This window comes from Sceloporus occidentalis, unplaced genomic scaffold, assembly GCF_023333645.1.
Source record: "Sceloporus occidentalis isolate IW3139 unplaced genomic scaffold, rSceOcc1.0.p SCAF_3, whole genome shotgun sequence".
NCBI lineage: Eukaryota > Metazoa > Chordata > Lepidosauria > Squamata > Phrynosomatidae > Sceloporus > Sceloporus occidentalis.
This window is the reverse complement of record NW_028316983.1, coordinates 59,826,666-59,837,144: the sequence shown is the minus strand read 5'-3', so window position 1 is coordinate 59,837,144 and position 10,479 is coordinate 59,826,666. Positions and strand designations below refer to the sequence as shown.

General features: G+C 45.2%; 1 non-coding gene across 1 annotated transcript; it reads left to right on the top strand.

Moving 5' to 3' along the window:
* The first annotated feature begins 10,082 nt into the window (after positions 1–10,082).
* Positions 10,083–10,243, top strand: LOC149316003 (U1 spliceosomal RNA). Its single transcript, XR_016280758.1, has one exon. It is a non-coding gene; the product is annotated as a U1 spliceosomal RNA (small nuclear RNA).
* Positions 10,244–10,479: the final 236 nt, after the last annotated feature.

Here is a 10,479-nt window from a genome sequence, read left to right as displayed (position 1 = left end):
ATTCTGGGGATTGTAGTTCTGTGAGATATTTAGCCTTCTCTGACAGAGAGATCTGGTGCCACAATACACTACAAATCCCAGGATTCTATACCTTTGGGTCATGGCAGTTATAAAAGTATCAAACTGCATTGTTTCTGCAGTGCAGATTGCACCAAAGGGACAAGCCCTTGGGATGTCGCAGGTGGTGTGGTCTGATGTTACAAGGGTGATATAACAGAGCATAGTCAACCATAGTTAACATAAAGTATGCCATTCCGATTTAAAAAATCAGTTGTAACAAATGAGGAAAACACACACCGAGATGACATATTAGGCCATGGTCAGCTGAAGGGAGGGGAGCTTTAGAAGTGCATCTGTATTAGAGCTGGCCCTTCTTATCCATGAGGGTTCTGTTCTGGAACACCACCACCACCATGCAGATAGCAAATTCCACAGGAACCCAAGTCTCATTCTCCTCAATAGTGGCATGAAGTGTGTGCAACTGTGTTGGCGCGGCTGCATGCATGCACCACCATTGAGAAGAATAAGATGGGGCCATCTGCGGATCCATGACAAGCCCGTGGAAAGGAACAGCCAGTTGTGAGGCATAAAACAAACAACACATACACACTCTTCAAGGTAGTGCATATACACTGAGATTCCTCTCTCCTACCAAGTCCAAAGATGAAAGTGCTGGGCCCAGGATCTGGGATCACTGTCTACATGGCCTTTGAGTTTCTGTTACCAAAATCCTTTGGTTGTGTGGATCTGGGTCATCATTCCTACTTATTCTTGCACCCTTGAGCTTAGTAAGAATCCTCTACATCAGGTATAGACATACCCTCCAACATTTAATAAATGAAAATTGGGACATGTGTGGCCAAGCAGCATCAGAATGTTGTCAAGATGGCTTAGACGAGGAAGAACACACAAGCTGAGAGAAGCTTCAGCAGCTTGCATTTCTCTGAGCCAACTCATAAGGGACTCCACCCCTCCTCTCTTTTCCTTTCCTATCTTTCTTGCCAAGCTGAGTTAAATGAGTGAATTTTCAGCAACTGATATACAAAGGGGGGGATTGGATGAAGGACAGAGAAACATGGGCGCGTTACAGACCGCCTGAAAGCAGCAGTCTGCCACCACCATTAGCAGCGCCGAGGAGCCCCAGTGGCCAAACTGCGAGGCTCGCCAGCGCCGCAAAAAAGAAGCGCCAAAATGGTGCTTCTTGTTGTGGCGCGCTAATGACGGCGCAAGGTGCCAATGGCGCACTTGCGGAATCATTAGCGCCACGCGATGTGCGGATGCTAAGCATCCGCTACGTCAGGATGGTGGTGCCCGTGTAGAACGGGTGCCACCATTTTGTACGTCCCCAGGACATACTAGGGTTAGGGGCGTGCATAAAGCACGCCCTTTCCTAACCCTAGTACGTCCTAGGGACGTACTTTACACCCGTGCGGAACGGGCCTAGGATAGTTTAAAAAAAGCTGGAAATGTGAGATGACAAATTAGGGTGACACATACCTTGGTTACATCCTGTGTGGACTACTGTAACATGCTGTATGTGGGTCTGGCTTTGGAAACTGTTCTGAAACTTCAGTGGGTCCAAAATACTGCGGCTTTGCTATTGGCTGGGGTAGATACAGGGATCATGTGACACCCTCCCCCCTACTTAAATAGCTGCATTGGCTACCAGTCAGTTTCTAGTCAAATTTCAACTGCTGGTTTTGATCTTTAAAATCTTACACAGCTTGGATCAAGACTATTTGAAAGACCATACAGTATTATATCTCCTTACTTAAGCCAGGGCATGCATTGAGATCTGCAAGGAAAGTTTTCTCACAGTCTCACCACACTCACAGGAATAGTTGGTGAGGACTTGGGAGAGAGCCTTTTCCATGGCTGATTACAGACTGTGGAACTCTCTTCCACAGGAGATCCAGTTGGAACATCCTCTACAGCAGGGGTAGGCAACCTGCGGCCCGTGGGCTGGATGTGGCCCGGCGAGGCCTTGGGACCGGCCCCAGCCCAGTCCTGCTGCCGATTGCCGCCGGGGCCTTTGGGGGGCAATTATCTATAGAAGCCTCAGAAACATGCATTTATATTAACATTTTTTTAAAAATCAGCAAATTTTTTCACGTGTCCTCCATTTTTTTTAAAAAAAAGTGTCTTCCATTTGAAAATTTTGTCCTACATTTGTCCTGGTTTATTTATATATTTAATTTTTTAAAAAATTATTTAATTATTTATTTTTTGGCTTCGGCCCCCCAGTTGTCTGAGGGACAGCAACACAGCCCCCGGCTCAAAAAGATTGCCTACCCCTGCTCTACACTCTTTTCATCAGCAGATGAAGATGTTCTTATTTAGGCAGGTCTTTTGATTTTTAATTATGGAGTTGTAATGAATGTGTAATGAGGTATGCTGCATTTTTTAAACCTTTAAATGAATTTATTTTGTGCAGTGGGCCCTTGATATCCACTGGGATTTCGTTCCAAGACCCCACATGGATAGCAAAATCCTTGGAAGCTTAAGTCCCATTACATATAATGGCATAGTAAAATGGTGTCCTTTATATAAAATGGCAAAATCAAGGTTTGTTTTTTGGAATGTGTATATTTTGAAATATTTTAAAGCATGGGATTATTGAATTCATGGATAAACAATCCATGGATACAGAGGGCCAACTGTAAATATGTGTTAAATGTTTTTAATTGTTTTCAACCATGTTTTTAATAATACTGTTATTTAATTCTCTTTTAACTTTTGTAATCACTGTTGTAAGCTGCCTTGGGAAAAAGGTAGGATATAAGTGCAATGAACAAATAAATAATTGGAACTGTCCCTGCCAAATCAGGAACATTAGTATGCCACTAATAAGTGAAAAGTTACTTTTCCATTTATAGTGTAAATATTCTCCTACTCAAATTACTTAAAACTGACTAGCATATTTTCTACTCATTCCAAATCAATTGCACAATGAATAGTATGCCATTAATGTTACTAATTCCTGTCAGGTTTTTACATGCTCAGATCCCACAAGGTATGGGCTCTCACATCAAAATGAGCATACTGCTATTTTCAAACTTCCAAGAATTAGCTCCAATGATGTAGCTAGGACATCTTAAACCAGGGGTCGGCAACCCCCGGTCTGCGGGCCGGATGCGGCCTGTGGAGGCGACAGGACCGGTCCCTCCTCCACCTCCTCCTCCACCTCCTCCTGGGCCACACGACCTCTTGACCATGCTGCCCTCCTTCTCCTCCATTGTGCGGAGGAGGAAGAGGAGGGCCGCGCAGCCTGGGGCAGAAGAGGCAAAGGGGGAAGCCCCACGCCGCCCTCCCCGCCTCCCCGCGTGGCCCCGTGCCGCCCTTCCAGCCTCCCCGCGTGGCCCTGTGCCGCCCTCCCTGCCGCCCTGCGTGGCCCCATGCCGCCCTCCCTGCCTCCCCGCACGGTCCCACGCCACCCACCTCCTTCTCCTCTGCCTGACGGCGCATGGAGGAGGGGGGAGGAGAAGAAAGAAGTGGAGGAGGGGGAGCAGAAGAAGGAGAAGGAGGAGGAGGAAGAGATGGAAGGGGAGCAGAAGGAGGAGGTGGTGAGTGGCCAGAGGCCTCAAGGTTTTTTTAAATTTTATTTTGTGTGCTTTAAGTGCTAACAAGTCTCCCTTGCTTTGACAATGATAGTGTGATGATGATGATGATGATGATGATGATGATGATGATGATGATATGAGTCAGCTTGAGAGGCATGCAGGCACTGTTTCAGAAGCCGCGAGAGTGTCATCTTCCAAAGTGTGTTTTGGGTGCTTTTAATGCTAACAAGTCTCCCTTGTTTTGACAGTGATAGTGTGATGATGATGCTGATGCTGATGCTGCTGCTGCTGCTGCTGCTGCTGATGATGATGATATGAGTCAGCTTGGGAGGCATGCATGCACTGTTTCTGAAGCCAAGAGAGTGTGACTTTCCAAAGTGCCTTTTCTGTGTGTTTTTGGTTCTTTAATGGTGATATTGATATCAGCAAGCCTCTGAGGCAAGGCCAATGTAAATTGCTGTGATTTTTACAAACTCATGTGCAGTGAAGAAAAACCAAAGTCCCTTGACCAAGTACACACTTCTGAGAAGTACACTTGGTGCAAGAACTGTGAAACCACCTTGACATGTTCAATATGCATAGCCATGTTAAACCATGCTAAGTGTTAAACCCAAGGGGTTTGATTATGGAATAAGCCTTTGAAATATGCAAGAGGCCATGTTAAGTAAAGCCATGTCAAATGCCCAAATGTGCTGTTTGGAATGGGGGGAGGGGGTGGCCAGAAAAGGAAGTACATTTCTGCCATCTGTCTAGAAATAATGCCAAAGTGTCCTCCATTTTGATCATGCCTAAGAAACATGCATTTATATTAACATTTTTAAAAAGTCATCAATTTTTTTCGCGTGTCCTCCATTAAAAAATGTGCCCTACATTTGAAAATGTTGTCCTACATTTGTCCTACATTTGTCCCAGTTTGGAGGTCCTGACTTATGGCAACCCTACCTCCAGGGCCCTTGCGGCCCTAAGCCTCTCCCTCCGGAGGGAGGCCTGGGGCCGCATGGGCCGAAAAGGGGCCCGCGGAAGCGGCCTGCCGTCTCCGCGAGCTCCCTCCAGGGCCCTTGCAGCCCCAGGCCTCTCCCTCCGGAGGGAGGCCTGGGGCTGCACAGGCCAAAAAGGAGCCCACAGAAGCGGCCTGCCGCCTCCGCGGGCTCCCCCACAGCCCATGCAGCCCCAGGCCTCTCCCTCTGGAGGGAGGCCTGGGGCCGCATGGGCCGAGAAGGGGCCCGCGGAAGCGGCCTGCCGCCTCCTGGGCTCCTCCGTGGCCCTTGGAGCCCTTTCAGCCGAAGGGAAGAGCCGAAGGGAAGGGCCTGGGATGGGTGCCCAACCCCTTCCCTTCAGCCTCCCTCCCCTTCGGCCGAAAGGGCCCCTTGGAGCCCGTTCGGCCGAAGGGAGGGACCGAAGAGGAGAGGGCGGGCACACGCCTCCTCCTCCCCACAGGGCTTCGGTGGAAGCTCCATCCCCGGCATGCGGCTCCGCCCCCGGAGGTTGGAAGCTCCACCCCCGGCATGCGGCCCCACCCCCGGAGGGTGGAAGCTCCACCCCCGGTTTCGGGCCCCCAGTCTTAGTGCAAAGACATGACTACAAAGACATAATTTATGATTATTGGAATGAAAACATATTTTCTCATACTTAAAATGAGTTTATCAAAATCAGTGGGACTGAATTTAATCACAGCTAAGTCCCTTTGGTTTCAATGGGTCTACTCTAAGGATTACCCTATATTCGTGGTGGTGAACCTATGGCATGAATGCCAGAGATGGCACACAAAACCAATTTTCAGGGGATGCGGAGGGCAGGGAAGAGGAGGAACAGGCATGTGACTGTAGCTCTTCTTCCCCCCTTGCGCCCCTGGGCCTTCAGCTGTTTCTGGAGAGGCAGCTGAAGGCTCAGGAGGGTGGGGGGAAGAAGTTCTTCCCCCAGAAGGCAGAAGTCTCACCCTCAGAAGTCCTGCCCCTGCTACCGTGTAACACCAGGTGCCAGAACGCCTTTCAGTTTGGGCACTCAGTCCCTAAAAGGTTTGCCATCACTGCCCTATATAGATCTAAACTATTATTATTTTTCCCCTCAGGGAGGAGAAAAGATGCTGCAGGAGATTTTGCCTTTGAAGTCCCCTTGACAGTCCCCTTAAGACTTGGTGGGTGGGGCTTGAGGATGGGAAAATACTGCTCTACCTCAGACTGCAAAATGCTTGATCATAGGAAAGACAGAGTGTAATAATGCTACATATTATTATTAGCATCACCTTAGGTAATGCTAGACAGCTCTTATTTATGGAACATAGCTTCACAACAGTCTCAAGATCCATCAGTCCTACTGACAGACTTCCAAAGCATCTCCAGTTATTAGCACAGCACTGATAGCATAACTCTGATCTCTTCAAAGCAATAAATTCACATCCCATCCACCACAGTTCTGTCATCTTCTGAGATTCCACTAGCTAGTTTGCTGTTTCCTAGAGCAACAGGGTTAATTTTATGTTAGCAATTTTATTTGGGGCAATATTGAATGCTCAGGTATGCAAACATTGTCTGTTCCTTCAAAACTAATCACAAACCTTTTACACTTCACATTGGCAGCTTCATGCCAGACATCTTCAGATCTTCACAATCTCCTATGATGAAGACACATATTTATAATGTTTTCCCTGACTTCTGTTAAGGAAAAAAAAATAACAAGGAGGCATGCTTGCATTTTTCTCCAACGGTAAAAAAGTAATAATACCTGGATTTATGTATAATGATAGCTATCCCCTGGTTGTTTGCAATGGATCTCTGTCCTTGCTATCTTGCATTACCCTTGAGTGACTCTACTTGCTGTGAATTATAAACACAAAGTGTCTAGGCAGCACTATCCCAGGGGCATTATATGCAGGAAATTTGTCTTTGGAACAGCCTTGGCATCTGTTCTGTCTGGTCCTGCACTGCTCTGCTCAGACCAAACCAGCCATTTTCCAATGATACTTTTTAACTGATTGGAGAGCAATCCTAAACATTATGGGTATTATGTTCTACCAGAGCCCTCCCAGATCACAGTGACTAGGGAGGGTTTTTTGGCCAGTTTCTTTGTCAGCATTAGAAAAAAAACAACAACTTTCTTTCCCACTGATGAATGTAGAGCAATTTACTCTGTCAGCTCCAAGACTGTTATGGTTTTATGGCTTCTAGCATGATCAAGGTGGCTCATGATCCAGCAGACCATTCCTAGATATGCCTCATTTGTTTCCAACCAACCTTGGTGCACCAGGGGCAGCCAGGTCACTGAGACTGGTGGAACTTTTTCCTGGGACAGCAATGTAGCCTCTGACCATGAAACAAAGGGGAGGGCTGAGGTTTCTCAGCCAGAGCATAGGATTGTCTCTTAATTCTATTTTATTTCAGCATCAAATCAGAAGAAAGATGAGGTAATTCAGGGACGTAGCCAGGATTTTGGGAAGGGGGGGTCCAGACTAAGTGCCACCATTTTGAGAGGCTAAGAGCCCCCCAGACACAAAATGGAGGAAAAATGTAGGACATGATGCACGATAAAATGTAAGACAAATTGTAGGATGTTCAAAAATGGAGAACACACCCAACTAAAAGCCAAAAACATTAATAAAAAACAATATAAATTCATGTTTCTCAGTCATGCTCAAAATGGAGAACATTTTGACATTCTTCCTGGATAGGAGGTTGGGATATAGCTTTGTGTGTTAGACTAGGAGGAACTTCCTGAGAGTAAGGGCTGTTCAACAGTGGAACACACTCCGTCCTCAGAGTGGAGCGGAGTCTCCTTCTTTGGGGGCTGTCTTTAAGCAGAGGCTGGATGGCCATCTGTCAATGGGGATGTTTTGATTGAGAGTTCCTGCATGGCAGAATAAAGGGGTTGGACTGGGTGGCCCTTGCAGTCTCTTCCAACTCTACGATTCTATGACGCTGGAGACCAGGATTCGATGAAAATCTGATTCTCTCCAACAGAGAAGGCTAAATATCTTACATGTCAATGACGTGGCTCATGCATCATGTCCAAATGGTGCGGCGCACAAGGGACATCACAGCGCTTGTCACACTCTCTCAGCCTTAAGGGAAGGTGAAGGCAAATCTCCTCTGAACAAATCTTCCAAGAAAACCATTGGGCAAGTCACACTCTCTCAGCCTCAGAGGATGGCAAAGTCAAACCCTCTCTGAACAAACCTCCCAAGAAAACCTCTTTAAGGTGCACACTCGCACACACTCAGGTCACCAAAGGCAGACTCTATGAACAAACCCACTAAGCAAGTAAGTCACAGTCTCTGAGTCTCAAGGAAAGGCTGGCAAAGGCACATTCTGAACAAACCAAGAAAACCCACTAGGCAAGTAAGTCACAGTCTCTGAGTCTCAAGGAAAGGCTGGCAAAGGCACACTTCTGAACAAACCAGGATGTTTTGAAATTCCTCCTGGGCAAAAATGTAGGATGTGTCCTGGATAAAGGAGGATGTCTGGTCACCCTGATAAAATGGAGGATGTTTTGACATTGCTCCTAGGCAATTGCCGTATCCTGGATAAAGGAGGACATGTGTCTTCCTACCAAAAATGGAAGACATTTTTACATTCATCCAGGCCAGAAGGTTGAAACATAGGACACATCCTAGAAAAGGAGGACATCTGCTCACCTTACAAAAAATGAGGACTTTTGAAATTCCTTCTGGGCAGAAGTCTGAAATGTAGGATGTGTCCTATAAAAGGAGCCAAGCCTCAATATCTGGACCCCAAAACATACTCTAACTCCCAGAATTCCATAGTCATGAGCCAGAAAAGAGCCACACCTCGCTATCTGGACCCCAGAACATACTCTAACTCCCAGAATTCCATAGCCAGGAGCCAGAAAAGAGCCAACCTTGATATCTGGACCCCAGAACATACTCTAACTCCCAGAATTCCATAGCCATGAGCTAGAAAAGAGTTAAAGCACTGCCCAACCTGGTTATTTCTTTAGTGTGGATGCAGCCTGATGGAGCCTCTCCTCCCTCCCTCCCTCTCCTCCAGGGCTTCCTCCTCAGGCACCTCCTCCTCAGGCCTTGCAAAAGGGCACTCCTCCTGGCTTTGCCAGGGCCGGAAGGAGAGAAAAGGGCGCTTGTTGGACGCAGCCCCAAACAAACGCCAGGGAGCCACTTCTGCTCCTCCTGAAGCCTAGAGGAGAGCAAGTAGCGCACTCCCTGGCGTTTGTTTGGGGCTGAGCGCCCTTTTCTCTCCTCCTGCTAAGGGGGGGGGGGTCCGGACCCCAGAACCCCCCCCCCCTTAGCTACGTCCCTGGGTAATTACATATGCTAACAATCAACAATAATTATATTAGAAGGCCCATTTCAAGAGTTTGGAGCAAATGCAAAAGAAGACTGTGTCCTAAAATGCCCCTATGGGTATCCTTAAAAGCAGTCTTATTCAGATCTAACAAAAATGACAAAAAAGAAACTGAAAAATGGCTGATCTCTTGGGTTTTGAAAATGGTCAACAGATTTAAAACAAACAATGAACTGATGTCACAAGGAATACATATACAATGGTTTCACTATAGGCAGATAGTTGAGAAATATAAAACAGACAATGTTTTATATATATATTTAAAATTGAACACAAAATACACTATAATTCAAAACACTGCTATGTATAAATAAGGAAAGCCAGTAAAGTGTAGTGGTTTGAGCAGCATGGGACTATGGAGATTATCGCACGTCATTTTCAATAGATCAGGGCACAGACTGGGAATGGGCTTGAATGGGTGAAAACAGGTGTTATCGCACAGGAAAATGTTATCGCACTGGGAGAATACAAGCCATCCCCCAGCCATGCTTTGCCTATTATAATTTACAGTGGGTGTTCTAGGAAACAAAAAAATAAAAATATTGGAAACAAATTCATGGAACAATAGAGAGGGGTTCTTTAAAGAAAGAAAAAAAAAAGAATGAAAAAATAGAGAAACATAATTTTATCATCTGGGTTTAATTGAAGAGGATAGTGCATTGAAGCCATTTGAAAAACTGGTACAATTTGATTACGGCAGCTGGATTAATTAATACGCAAAACTGGGAAAGTATAGAATCAGCCTCAATAGACTATTGGATTTTTAAAATCTTGGAATTAGCTGAAATGGATAAACTAACAATGCTGTTAAAAGAAAAACCAATAAAGAAATTTTTAGAAGAATGAAACCATTGCTAAGGTACCTAAAAGATAAAGGAGAAACAAAGATACAAGCTGGATTTGAGTGTCAACATTACTTTATTCAGATTACAGTAACTGGAAAAATGATATAGGACAGATAGTAGGAAGCAGGAAGTCATTTTTTAAAAACATTTTATTGTTACTAAAATACATATAGACCTTTAGATATCTTAAAGATCTTTAAACATCTTAACACAAAAATCACACATCCAATATACACACACACACACACACACTACATCCTAAACAATAAAAACACAAACACAATGCAGGAAGTCATTTTTAATAGTATTGACTATAATCTGTTAGTTTTGTCAGTGATACCTTTACTGGCCAACTGAAATGCACAATACTTACCTGGCAGGGGTGACACCATGATCATGAAGGTGGTTTTCCCAGGGTGAGGCTCATCCATTGCACTCCGGGTGTGCTGACCCCTGCGATTTCCCCAAATGCGGGAAACTCGACTGCATAATTTGTTGCAACAAGTATATTGTCCATTTCATTTGGCCAATACAGGTATCACTGATGGATTTTTGTTTGGATTTGTTAACTGGTCAACGTAGCTATCCCTGCATGTTTTCGGTTAATTTTTTGTTTGTGTGAGTTTATTTTTGTGGTATGATTGGTTGGTTTTATTCAGTTTTTTGTTCTTTTGCTCTTTTTTTTCTTGTGTTGTTTGTGATGAGAATTTTTGATTTAATGAGAATGAGGTTTTTATAAAATAATAATAAAGATATTTGAAT